We start from the raw sequence: 9,617 nt of genomic DNA, 5'->3' as shown, positions 1-9,617 counted from the left end.
CTTGTGCTTCACCTCCCCGACGGAGCAGGCATGGCGAGCCGGTGGTGTGCCTACCGTGTCAACCCCCCTGAGCGGGCAGCAGGATCCCACCTCGGCCGGGGCTCCCCGGCCTTCACCTTCATTGCGCCACAGGGTTTCGCGTCAAGTCCTCGGACTCGCGCGCACGTTAGACTCATTGGTCCATGTTTCAAGACTGGTCAGGTGGGTCGCCAACATCGCCGCGGACCCCTGGGGAGAGGGAGGTGGTGGGCCCTTCTGCCTCGGTGGCACGGCGTTGTCGGGGCACTCTGAGGACAGTCCGCCCCGGTTGACAGCCGCGCCGGGAGCGGTGGCCCCCTGCCCCCGTCGCCGAGCCCCGCTTTCCCCCGAGGGACCCCGCCTCCAACCGATGACCTCCCTCGTGGGAGGGATGCTGGACGGGTGGCGTGGGGATGGGGAGGGCAGAGCGGTTCCAGAGGAGGTCGCAGAGGCGGTTGTCTCCCTCGACCCCGGACAACGGCGACTGCTGCTGCCGAGAGGGAGATGTAACGCTGGGAGGGCGTGAGCCCTGCGCCCGAGAGCATGGGCGCAACCACCTGGCCACCTTCCACCCCCGAGGCCTTCACAGCTGGCCCAGAGCTGGTCACGGCGCACCGCCGTGGAGGAAATGCACCCTGCGTGGGGCCGGTGCCCCTGGAGGAAGAATAGGGGAAGGCGGCCGCAGGGGCGAGCCTGGGTGGGAAGTAGCGTGGGACCCGGCCCGGCTGATGCTGAACCCCCCTGGCTGAATCCCCCGAACGGACCGCACGGACCCCACCCGTTTACCTCTTAGCGGTTTCACGCCATCTTGAACTCTCTCTTCAAAGTTCTTTTCAACTTTCCCTCATGGTACTTGTCCGCTATCGGTCTCGTGCCGGTTTTTAGCCTTAGATGGAGTTTACCACCCGCTTTGGGCTGCATTCACAAACAACCCGACTCCGGGGAGATCGGGTCCCGCCGTGCCTGGGGCCGCTACCGGCCTACCACCATCTGTGGGCTGGGGCCACTATTAGAAGGACTCCGGCCCCCGAGCGACGTCAGGGTGGTCCATTCTCCTGTACGCTACATTTCCTGACGCCCGCCGGGCGGACGGAGATTCGGCGCTAGGCTCTTCACTCTTCACTCACCGTTACTGAGGGAATCCTGGTTAGTTTCTTTTCCTCCTCTTAGTAATATGCTTAAATTCAGCGGGTTGCCACGTCTGATCTGAGGTCTTTAGTCGGGTCTGCGAGCGTGCCCTTCCACGCCGCCCCAGGCGGCTACCCACCCCCAACCACTGGAAGCTCCGGAGGCAGCCCTGATGTCACGGGTGTGTTACCACGAAGATCGTCACGAGTACACAGCCTGACTTCTCGCAGCTGACTTGTTGGTGCTTTGTGTTTTCTCGGCAGTGAAGGAGTTAATTCTCTCTCTCTCTGGGCTAGCTGAGGTTCAGCCTCGCCCAGCTGCAATCAATGCTTCGTTAGTGAGACTCCTTTATATTCCTGCAGGTCTGTTTGTGAGGTGTCGGTGAAAGCTTTTCATTCTGACTTACAGAGCGGATCGTGGTGTTTGGAGTTGCTGAGTTAAGTGTATTTGGAAGTGTTATTTCCCTTTCCTCGCTTTATCATTTATCTCCTTTCCCGTTGGTGTTCCCTCTGTTGTAGTTGTGTTGAAGTTGTATGCAAGGTGGTTTTGGTTTTTCCCTTGTACTGTCTCGTTCGTCTAAATACTGTGTGTGGGCATATTATTGCTGGTTCCCAATTGTTGTGATCGGGGTCCTTCTCAGGACTAGATTACTGTGGTGCAGGGATCCTCAGGAGGTAGGGGTTACGCTGGCGGCCTGGACCTCTGTACCTTTAACAGTACCTCCAGGATGAGGGATTAGTCAGGGCCCCAGCTTAGGGTCAGCTTAGGCCCCCTACCTCCAGTATTCTGTGACAGTGTGACATTTTCACCGACCAACTTAGTTTTTCTCCAGCTACCATGGATCCAGTAGCCGGTCTAGCTCGGCAGTTGCAGAGTTTGTCCATGGGGCTGGCGGACGTTAGGTCCAAGGTTTTGCATCCTCTGGAGCAAGCCGGACCAGAACCTAAAGTAGCTCTCCCTGACAGGTTCACTGGGGGGCGGGACAAGTTTTTTGTTTTCCGGGAGGCATGCAAATTGTACTTTCGGCTGCGGCCTCGGTCATCGGGCAGTGAAGAACAAAGGGTGGGAATTGTCATCTCGCTCCTACAAGGGGACCCACAATCTTGGGCGTTCTCTCTTCCCCCAAGCTCCCCGGTTCTCCAGTCAGTGGATAGGTTTTTCGCTGCTTTGGGACTCGTATATGATGACCCAGATCGGATCTCCCTTGCTGAGTCTAAGTTACGTAGGATTCAGCAGGGAGATCGTCCGGCGGAGGAATTCTGTTCGGAGTTCCGTAGGTGGGCCACGGACACCCAGTGGAATGACCCGGCTCTTAGGAGCCAGTTTTGTCATGGTTTATCCGACAAATTACAGGATGTGTTGGCACAGTATGACTCTCCCGCGTCACTGGAAGCCGCTATGGCCCTTGCTATTCGCGTTGACAGACGGCTTCGGGAGAGGTGCGGGATAACTCTACCCCCTGTAATGTCTCCACCTCTTACAAGGTCCCCTCATATGGTGGTTCCCCTGGTCAGTCCGGAGGAGCCTATGCAATTAGGAGGGACATCATTTCGGGGAAGGGGACCGGTGGTGCGCCATAAGACAGGAAGGTGTTTCCTCTGCGGGAAAAAGGGACATTTTATTGGGGGGTGTCCATCCCGCCCCTTGCAGAGTAAAGAGTCGTCGAAAAAACTGTTGATCCCAGGTTGTGTGGTGGACGGCAATCTGGGAGTAGGTATTTCGTCCCTAGGTTCGTCTCAATTTCTCGTACCGGCGGAGGTGGTGGTGGGTACGAGAACTGAGAGGATATCTGTTCTTCTGGATAGTGGGGCCGGGGCTAATCTGGTTGATGCTCGGTTTGCCCGGGTTCAAGGTATGCGATTGAGTGAGTTGGCTAAACCCATCCCCATATTCTCGATCGATGCCAGGCCTCTCGGTCAGGGAAGTTTTTTGCAAGCTGTGCATGGCGTAAAACTTCAAGTGGGGGCAATACATAAAGAACTGTTGTCTTGCTACGTGTTGGAGGGTCTTCCCACTCCTATAGTGTTGGGCCTTCCTTGGTTAGCTAAGCATAACCCTGTTATTAATTGGCAAACCAGAGAGATAAGCCAATGGAGTAAATTCTGTAATAAAAACTGCATGAACACGGTCATCGGTGCGGTTACTCCTTGGGTCTTACCTCCATTTCTGGCAGACTTTGAGGATGTATTCTCGGAGAATGGGTGTCAGGAACTACCTCCTCATCGCGAGTATGACTGTTCTGTAAAACTGCTCCCTGAGGCCAAGTTACCTAAAGCTAGGTTGTATAACCTTTCTGGTCCTGAGAGGCAGGCCATGAAGGATTATATTTCTGAAAGTCTGGCTAAGGGGCATATTAGACCTTCATCTTCACCGGTGGCCGCGGGGTTCTTCTTTGTTAAGAAGAAAGATGGAGGCCTACGCCCTTGCCTGGATTTCCGTGAACTTAATCGGATTACGGTCCGAGATCCGTATCCGCTCCCACTTATTCCCGATCTCTTTAATCAGATCGTGGGCGCCAAATGGTTCTCTAAGTTGGATCTCAGGGGGGCGTACAATCTGATTAGGATGAAGGAGGGGGATGAGTGGAAGACGGCTTTTAACACTCCGGAGGGGCATTATGAGAACCTTGTCATGCCATTCGGTCTGACTAATGCCCCGGCGGTGTTTCAACACTTTGTTAATGATATTTTTCGCCACCTGGTGGGACAGTTTGTTGTCATATATCTGGATGATATCTTAATTTACTCGCCGGATCTGGTGTCTCATCAGGAGCACGTTAGACAGGTGTTACAGATCTTGCGGGATAATAAACTGTATGCCAAGTGGGAAAAGTGTGTGTTCGCCGTACAGGAACTCCAGTTTTTAGGCTTCCTGGTTTCTGCGTCCGGTTTTCGTATGGACCCTGGGAAAGTGCGGGCAGTTCTTGAGTGGGATCGGCCGGAGAATCTTAAGGCACTACAACGTTTCCTGGGGTTTGCTAACTATTACCGGAAGTTCATTCGTAATTTCTCGTCCATGGTTAAGCCTCTCACAGACATGACTAAAAAGGGGACGGATTTTTCTAGGTGGTCTGACAAGGCTTGTCAAGCATTCTCCTCCTTGAAAAAATGTTTTGCCTCGGCACCCATACTCATTCAACCTGATGCGTCTCAGCCATTCTTTGTAGAGGTAGACGCTTCCGAGGTAGGGGTGGGAGCAGTATTGTCACAGGGTTCGTCCCCTGGTAAGTGGCATCCGTGCGCCTTTTTCTCTAAAAAATTGTCGTCCGCTGAGAGGAATTACGATGTCGGCAATAGGGAACTCCTGGCCATTAAGTTAGCTTTTGAGGAGTGGCGCCATTTTTTGGAGGGGGCAGTTCATCCGGTCACCGTCATCACCGATCACAAGAACCTGCTATATCTGGAGTCCGCTAAACGTCTGAATCCCAGACAAGCTAGGTGGTCATTGTTTTTTACCAGGTTTAATTTCGTCGTTACATATCGTCCTGGGTCTAAAAATGTAAAGGCGGATGCCTTATCTCGTAGTTTCCCTGGGGCCGGGAATACGGACGACCCGGTTCCTATTCTTCAGGAGGGGGTGGTGGTTTCGGCAGTATGCTCTGAGCTGGAGGAGGAGATATTGGAGGCTCAGGGGGACGCCCCTGTTGGACCTCCGGGGAGACTGTTCGTTCCAGATCAGTTGCGACAAAAGGTGATCGAGGCACACCATAACTCAGTTTTTGCAGGACACCCGGGGAGTAAAGCAACTGTGGATCTCCTCTCGCGTCGGTTTTGGTGGCCTAACTTACATAAAGAGGTGGTAACTTTTGTCGCGTCCTGTGGGGTTTGTGCGCGCTCTAAGACCTCACATACCCGTCCGTCTGGGGCCCTCTTACCTTTGAAGATCCCGGAGCGTCCTTGGACTCATCTGTCTATGGACTTTATTACGGACCTCCCTCCGTCTTCGGGTAAAACGGTCATACTCGTTGTAGTGGACAGGTTCAGCAAGATGGCACATTTTATCGCTCTTCCGGCTCTCCCTAATGCTAAAACTCTTGCTCAGGTGTTCATTGGGGAGATTGTGAGGCTTCACGGGGTACCCTCCGAGGTGGTGTCTGATCGGGGGTCTCAGTTTGTGTCCAAGTTCTGGAAGGCGTTTTGTGCACGGCGGGGGATGCATTTGTCATTCTCGTCGGCTTTTCATCCTCAGACCAATGGTCAGACGGAACGTATGAACCAGAGCTTGGAGACATATCTTCGGTGTTTTGTGTCAGAGAACCAGGAGGACTGGGCTTCTTTCCTACCTCTGGCAGAGTTTGCTCTCAATAATAGGCGAAGCGAGTCCACTGGTAAGTCCCCGTTTTTTGGGGCATATGGTTTTCACCCCCAGTTTTGTACTTTCAGTAGGGGGGGCTCTTCGGGGGTTCCGGAGGAGGAACGATTTTCCTCATCTCTCGCTTCAGTATGGAGAGGGGTGCTGAAGAATCTGAATACTATGGGGAACCGATACAAACGTATGGCTGATAGGAGGAGAGTGTCTGGTCCGGACCTAAGTGTGAACGATCAGGTATGGTTGTCTACCAGGAATATTAAACTTAAGGTTCCCTCCTGGAAACTGGGTCCCAGGTTCATCGGGCCGTACAGAATCAGTTCTGTTATTAATCCGGTGGCATTCCGTCTTGACCTCCCCCCTACGTTTAAAATTCACAACGTGTTTCACAGATCATTGCTTAAGAGGTATGTGGCGCCGGTGGTACCGTCACCTTTACCTCCCCCTCCTGTGGTTGTCAATGGTAACTTGGAGTTCCAGGTATCGAGGGTCATTGATTCACGCTTTAATCGCCGGTCCCTTCAGTACTTGGTTCATTGGAAGGGGTATGGTCCTGAGGAGAGGATGTGGGTTCCTGCGTCGGATATTAACGCAGACCGATTAGTTCGGGCCTTCCACACGACTCACCCGGATAAACCTGGCCCTGAGGGTCCGGAGGCCCCTCGTAGAAGGGGGGTACTGTCACGGGTGTGTTACCACGAAGATCGTCACGAGTACACAGCCTGACTTCTCGCAGCTGACTTGTTGGTGCTTTGTGTTTTCTCGGCAGTGAAGGAGTTAATTCTCTCTCTCTCTGGGCTAGCTGAGGTTCAGCCTCGCCCAGCTGCAATCAATGCTTCGTTAGTGAGACTCCTTTATATTCCTGCAGGTCTGTTTGTGAGGTGTCGGTGAAAGCTTTTCATTCTGACTTACAGAGCGGATCGTGGTGTTTGGAGTTGCTGAGTTAAGTGTATTTGGAAGTGTTATTTCCCTTTCCTCGCTTTATCATTTATCTCCCTTCCCGTTGGTGTTCCCTCTGTTGTAGTTGTGTTGAAGTTGTATGCAAGGTGGTTTTGGTTTTTCCCTTGTACTGTCTCGTTCGTCTAAATACTGTGTGTGGGCATATTATTGCTGGTTCCCAATTGTTGTGATCGGGGTCCTTCTCAGGACTAGATTACTGTGGTGCAGGGATCCTCAGGAGGTAGGGGTTACGCTGGCGGCCTGGACCTCTGTACCTTTAACAGTACCTCCAGGATGAGGGATTAGTCAGGGCCCCAGCTTAGGGTCAGCTTAGGCCCCCTACCTCCAGTATTCTGTGACAGTGTGACACCTGAGTCTCCACAGACAGTCTCGTGGCACGCTCCTGGTCGGGGCGGAGGGTAACTGGGCGGGTGGGTCTGGCCTTGGGGAAACGTAAGAGAGAGAGAGAGAAAGGGCATCAGGGCGCGAAGCCTCGGGCCTCCCTCTGAAAATTCCTTGCGACGGGACCCCAGCCGCGCCATGGAGGCGATCGATGGAGGGGTGACCTTCAAACAGGCGTAGCCCCGGGAGAAACCAGGGGCCGCCGCAAGGTGCATTCGAAGTGTCGATGATCAATGTGTCCTGCAATTCACACTAATTCTTACAGCTACTGCGTTCTTCATCGACCCGCGAGCCGAGTGATCCACCGTTAAGAGTCGCTCTTCTGGGTCCGGGCACTCTGGGGCACCTGGTTTTTAAGTACATCGGCTGGCAACAGAGGGGGTGCGTCGGGGGTTTTCTCTCGGCCCTGTTGCCTTGGGCGCTCGGCCTCCGCTGTACCTCCCTCCGGCGGGGAAGGGAATGACGTAGGGCTCGAGGCTTCTTGACCTACCGACTGGTCCCGCAACTCCGGGGAGAGAGGTAAACAGGCGCACGGGCGTGGGCTTTTTTTCCTGAGTGGGGGAGAACACGGCAGGGCCTGCAACCCCAGGGAGAGAGATATACGGGTGCACGGGCGTGGTTTTTTTTCCTGGGGGGGAACACAGCAGGGACTACACGCCCGTCGTCGTCGTCCGCCCGGCGATCACCCTCGGTGTCCCGGTGCTGCCCCCCGCGTGTGGGTTGCACCAGTGGAGTGGAAGTATCCCGCTGCACACCCCTTCGGGCAGGGGGAGGCAGTCGGGGAAATCAGCTTCCGGCTCCACGCCTCCTCGGTTCGGTCATTGCTCCGTTAATCATGCTTCTGCAGGTTCACCTACGGAAACCTTGTTATGACTTTTACTTCCTCTAGATAGTCAAGTTCGATCGTCTTCTCGGCTCTCTGCCAGGGTCTTGGCGGACCCCGGTGGGGCCGATCCAAGGACCTCACTAAACCATCCAATTGGTAGTAGCGACGGGTGGTGTGTACAAAGGTCAGGGACTTAATCAACGCGAGCTTATGACCCGCACTTACTGGGAATACCTCATTCACGGGGAAGAATTGCAATCCCCAATCCCCATCACGAATGGGGTTCAGCGGGTTACCCGCACCTGTCGGCGAAGGGTAGACACACGTTGGTCCATTCAGTGTAGCACGCGTGCAGCCCCGGACATCTAAGGGCATCACAGACCTGTTATTGCTCGATCTCGCGTGGCTGATCGCCACTTGTCCCTCTAAGAAGTTGGAAGCGGACAGCGGGGGGTCGTGTAGCTAGTTAGCATGCCTGAGTCTCGTTCGTTATCGGAATTAACCAGACAAATTGCTCCACCAACTAAGAACGGCCATGCACCACAACCAACAGAATCGAGAAAGAGCTTTCAATCTGTCAATCCTTTCTGTGTCCGTGCCAGGTGAGGTTTCCTGTGTTGAGTCAAATTAAGCCGCAGGCTCCACTCCTGGTGGTGCCCTTCCATCAATTCCTTTAAGTTTCAGCTTTGCAACCATATTCCCCCTGGAACCCAAAGACTTTGGTTTCCCAGACGCTGCTCGACGGGTCATGGGAATAACGCAGCCGGATCGCCAGTTGGCATCATTTATGGTCGAAACTACGACAGTATCTGATCGTCTTCGAATCTCCGACTTTCGTTCTTGATTAATGAAAACATTCTTGGCAAATGCTTTTGCTTTGGTTCGTCTTGCGCCGGTCCAAGAATTTCACCTCTAGCGGCGCAATACGGATGCCCCCGGCCGTCCCTCTTAATCATGGCCCCAGTTCCGATAACCAACAAAATAGAATCGGAGTCCTATTCCATTATTCATAGCTGGAGTATTCAGGCATGGCTGCCAGCTTTGAACACTCTATTTTTTGCAAAGTAAACGCTTCGGGCCCCCGTGACACTCAGTCAACAGCATCGGGGAGGCGCCCCAAGGCAAAGGGGCTGGGACTGGTGGTAGCACGCCTTGCGGCGGACCGCCAGCTTGATCCCAAGATCCAACTACGAGCTTTTTAACTGTAGCAGCTTTAGTGTACGCTACTGGAGCTGGAACTCTTTTTTTATTTTATATAAAAGTACTAAACACAACAAAAACAACAACATACAAATATAAGCCCCAGTAAACAAATCCCCAAGGAAACCCCAAAAAAGCCCAAAACACAAAGTCCAGAAATCTTTAGCAAGAAAAATGTCCACTAGAGCAATACCTCTTGCTCAAAACCCCCCTCAGCAAGGGAAGGCCTTGACCCTCCTCTTGTTCTTTTTTTCCTTTACCCCTTCCTAACATACACACATTCACTCTTATACACTCATGCCAAACCCCAAAAAAGAGAACTAAAAACCTGGCCCACTGCCAAAAAAGAGAAAAGTAGGCCTCTTGGCCGACACAACACTGCACACAAACAACATTTTTTTTTTTTTTTTAAATTTTTACTTTTTTTTTTAATAACAAAACCTGAACTAAATACCCACACCTGACACCCAAGGTCCCACGAGAGTTTGTGGCCTTATCACATCACACAAGGGTCCCACTAAAGTTTGTGGCCCGAATAAAACAGGTCCTTTTGCCTTTTCATCCACTTCAGGACGTCCATGATACCACACCCCCCTCCACCGAACACCAAACCCCCCCCTCCCCCCGAAATCCCCCACCCAACCTAAACTAAACCCCCCACACACTTCATAATACACATACATACAAGATTAATATACATGATAACCATAAACATACAAAATAATATACACAACTTTACAGCATCTTATAACACCTTACATTAAATTACATTATCATGAACCAGAATCAGACCCAA

The 9,617-nt window shown here is 52.8% G+C and overlaps 1 non-coding gene across 1 annotated transcript; it reads right to left on the bottom strand.

The window, feature by feature from the left end:
• Nucleotides 1–6,955: 6,955 nt before the first annotated feature.
• LOC141173236 (5.8S ribosomal RNA) lies at nt 6,956–7,111 on the bottom strand. The gene has a single exon (XR_012252619.1). It is a non-coding gene; the product is annotated as a 5.8S ribosomal RNA (ribosomal RNA).
• Between the last annotated feature and the right edge of the window lie 2,506 nt (nt 7,112–9,617).

The sequence above is a fragment of the Phyllobates terribilis genome, unplaced genomic scaffold (genome assembly GCF_046119375.1).
Source record: "Phyllobates terribilis strain yellow unplaced genomic scaffold, ASM4611937v1 Scaffold_12__6_contigs__length_324123572, whole genome shotgun sequence".
Lineage (NCBI taxonomy): Eukaryota > Metazoa > Chordata > Amphibia > Anura > Dendrobatidae > Phyllobates > Phyllobates terribilis.
This window is presented reverse-complemented; position numbering and strand designations above follow the sequence as displayed.